Source organism: Chanos chanos, chromosome 8 (assembly GCF_902362185.1).
Source record: "Chanos chanos chromosome 8, fChaCha1.1, whole genome shotgun sequence".
NCBI classification, from domain to species: domain Eukaryota; kingdom Metazoa; phylum Chordata; class Actinopteri; order Gonorynchiformes; family Chanidae; genus Chanos; species Chanos chanos.
Window position 1 is genome coordinate 1,980,599 of NC_044502.1, and position 4,402 is coordinate 1,985,000.

A 4,402-nucleotide genomic window follows, 5' to 3' on the forward strand; every position below is an offset into this window, starting at 1 on the left:
ATTTCCAACCACCATGTAAACGCAGCACCCAATATTCACCAGAAACCAAACTCTGGGAGTAAAATCAGTCCATGTGAAGTTGAGCGCAGTAATTTAACCTGAAAAGGACTACAATAGAACAGTCTCCGACTTTATATTCTGTTACCTTTGGAACTGCAAAGTTTATACAGTCCAAGGGCCTTGATGAAATCCAATCTCGCGATCAGAACCCAGTGCAAGCAGAGCAGAGCAGAGTTCTTCTACAGTGGAGTACGGTGAAGATCCTGAGCCCGTCGTCTCTGTGAGTGTCTCCTTGTCTGTCCAGTCTCTGTGGATTCCCCCACCCAACCCAACCACCTTGTGACGCACGTGTTTGGGTTAATGCTATCAGTGCACACACCCCAAGGAAGACAGCATTCACTCACTCAGAGCCTTGTGGTGCTTCTGATGTGTGTCCCACCGGCCACAGCGAGGAAGCTCACAGTTCCCTGACCTTGAAGTTTCCACAATAAAATAATATACGTGGGAGTAACAATCCCTGTCTCTCTCCGAGACAAAATGTTCACGGACACGATACTGCACAACTCATTTTGCTGTCTGCATTTATAAGTGAATTAGTGGAGGAAGCCTTGATGTATTCACTTACTTCTTGATTTTTTTTTCGCCCCATCAATCATCTGAAATGGTTTGGATGGAGAATAGGAAGGTATTTTTCAAACCAGGTCCTCAACAGTAATGGAGACTAGAAGACACGAAACGGTTACTAAAAGCTCTAAATTTTAATTGTCATTGATTTTTTTTCTGATTTCCTGGTGTAACAGCTTTTATCTTAAATCTTGAATATATCACCTCCTTTTCTAGGAAAATGGAAAGAAAATCACACATCATATTTAGCACATATTTGTTATGTGGCCAAAAACCAACTTATTTACATACTGTTGCCAAACATTTATAATTTGCATAGAAAAAATTAAAGCATTTAAAAAATAATAATAATAATAATAATAATAATAGAAATCATATGACTCCCAGCCTGTGCCTGCTTTACTGCTGGACTGAATGAACTTCTATGCACCTGTTTTCCCATGCTGTGGCTTACAGAGCTCAAATACCAAAGCAAACTTTTTTTTTTTTTTTTTTTATCAGGCTTCCTGACCTTGGTGGGCAGATTGTTAGTCTTGAGTGGCTTCCCAGAGTTTAGCTGAGTTTCAACAGCTGAAATTGAATAAATAATTTTTTTATTTAAAAAATAAAAAGAAAGAAAACTAGGTCAGAATCCGCGCCAATAAATCAGTTTCACTCTTTAAAAAAAAATCCCCACTCGTGTGACAATACACAGTAATCAGCGGAGACATTCAATGAGATTCTCAACATCATTCAGTTTTGACTGGGTGTCTGTCAAAAGGCAGTACCACACCAGCCTTACTCTTCTCTTTACGGATTACTTCCAATGAACACGCACTGATCTGTTATTAATTTCAGTTCCCATTAACAAACGAACGTGGAAAGCAATTCGTCAGTGAAGCAGTTTCTTTCTCTTTTTTAGTCAGAGGTTTTAATAGGCTTGTTATAGATTTGCCTCTCTGTCAACGTGATTTATTTTATATAGTGATTAATCGCGTGGGATAATAAGGCTAAATGGCGTGAATCAAAAACTATCTATTAAGCGAAACTTATAGGATCCCACACTGTCTACATACGTTATCCGTCTGCCTTTTCCCCACAATGCATGTTAATTTTAGCGTCCGTGTATACGAAGCCGCGTTTGAAATGGAGACGTCTGTCGCGACGGATGGTTCTGTTCGTGACAAATAAACAGTTTGGCGCATTAGTCTTTGTAACAGTCTCGTATCAGATATGTTTTTGGGCCTGGGCCAGCGTTTAGCAGCCGTAGCCCCTACACAGATAAAATGTATCAGAGTATAATGTTTCTCTGGAGTGGGCCGCATACAATGAGTCACTGTGTATTCGACACAGAGCATTGTGACTCAGAATTCACATGTCTGTGTGGAGTTATTCGGTTCGTATTTTCACACGGCGATGCAAATTATTCCTTGTTGGTACACGTCGCTCTTTAGTGGATGGTGCTATAAGAATATAAATCTTTGAAAAAAAAAAAGGGTTCGCCAGATCCAGACCTGGGGGGCCAAAATCCTGCTGGTTCTCCCAACAACCGACTGTGACGTGTGATCTTGGGTTCAGAGAACAGTGCACAGATATGTCCTACAGAAGAAAATCAAAGTTTTATCTACAGATAACGACTAAAGAAAAAAAAAAAAAGCAGGGCCGTCAGAGACAGGCAAACCCTGGTTGAGGTTGAAAACCCAGCGGAACTCTGCCAGGTTTCCAGCAGGTGGGGTAAGTTCTCAGTTTACGCCAGTGAAATGACACCATTGGGTTTGCTGCAGGATGAGATCTCTGCTGAAGTTTTAAAGTTCTGCTAAACAAGTGACTGACATCGGTTTTTATTACAAACCCACGACAGACTGTGTTTCACCTGGCTGATCTTTTCTAAGATGACTATGCTAGCTATTTTTGTGGCTAAGGTGATCATGTGTTAGCTTTTTTTTTTTTTTTAATTAAGAAAAAGTTCATCATTTTCAGCTCTGCAATTAATTTAGACATATTTGAATGTTTTGGATGTCTACATTTGGACTGCCATCAAATAATCATCTCTTTGCTGTTTTGACGGTCGAAAGCAATGTTGTAAAATGCTAACTTTTTATTTAAAAGAAATCCCTTAAAAATAAAATAACTTTTTTATTTTATGCTGCAAAATTAAGTATTATAATTCAAAATTTGGAGTTCATTTGATACTGACATTAATTCGACTGAATAAAACAACTGAACTATTATCCTAAAAGTTCCGAAGATTGTTGTAAGCAAAGTCTGAGAGATCAGGACAGGCAACAAAATTCTCACGCTTAGTGTTTTACGTACAGTTCTTTTTTCTGATTGGTTGTATGTGAGCACAGCGTTTAGTTGTGGCCTGGCTGAGGTAACCTGTTTGGAAAGGATCCTGTCACATGCCGGCTGTTTATGCCTCTAGTTTAGTGCTATCTTTGATCTATGAATCAGACAGGGCAAATAGTCAGTCAGTCACACACACACACACACGCGCACACACACACACACACGCACACACACACACACACACACGCACACACACACACACTCACTCACACGCACACACACGCATGCGCTCGCATGCACACGTGCGCACACACACACACACACACACACACGCATGCACACACATACACACACACACACACACACACACACACACACACACACTCACACAGAGCTCTGGAGTGGTAGGGGAGAGAATAGGAGGCATAAGGGCCACCCAAACACACACACACAAACAAAAAAAACACACACACACACACACACACAGAAAAACGCCCAAAAAATGCAGACTATCCAGGCCTCCAGCTGTCACTTCAAGGGCTGCTGAGACTCCACTGTCACCTCTGTGGTAAAAGGGCAAGAGAGAGAGAGAGAGAGAGAGAGACCCGGGGGGGGGGGGGGGGGGGGGGGGGGGGGGGGGGGGGGGGTGTAAGTAGAGGCACTGCGGAGCCAGAGTTGCCCACTCCTCTCGACAAGAGCTCCGTTGACATTGGAGCTCTGATAGGTCGAAAAGAGAGAGAGAGAGAGAGAGAGAGAGAGAGAGAGGACGAGAGAGAGAAAGAGAGAGAGAGAGAGACGGAGAAACAGAGAGAGGGTGCAGTAATGCCCTCATACCCTGAACAGTGAAGCGTCCCCGGTTCACTTCACTCAGTCCTGTGTTAATGCTCTGTGATCCTGGGAGATTTAGGGCCGACACCATGCTGATCAGGAGTGTTTGGACGTACCATGCTGCCTTAATTGGCTGAAGGTAAAATGTTTCTTTAGCAAGTGTCCCATTACCCTAATTGAATTTGCGACGAGAGGAGATTTCCTTCGGCAGTCTGAGATTCCGTTGGCTTTGTCATGTGGGTTTCTGATGTAATAAAATGCCTTCAGGCTAGATTTGATATGGTTCATTTGACTGCAAGTGCGTCAGTGAAGTGAATTCTGTACACTGTTTTGACACAGTCATTTCTTAAGCTGTCAGATTTTAAACTTTGAGCGTGAAACAGTTTTTATCTGTTATTACATCTGCGTTTAATGATTACACTGACTGAGTTATGCATATAAATGATTTAAGTGACTTTGTAGGAGGATGAGGGAAAACTGGCACCATAGCAACAATCAGTTCATGGTGTGAATTCATTAACTCAGATTCAAACAAAGATCTGGATTTGAACTGGAAGTGGAAGACACATTGTGAGGAAATAGAACTGGAACTGAACTGGAATGATATGAAGTTGAAACAAACTCGAATTGAACCAAAATGTAATTCTACTCTGTGGAGAGTGGACACCACAGATTCTACACT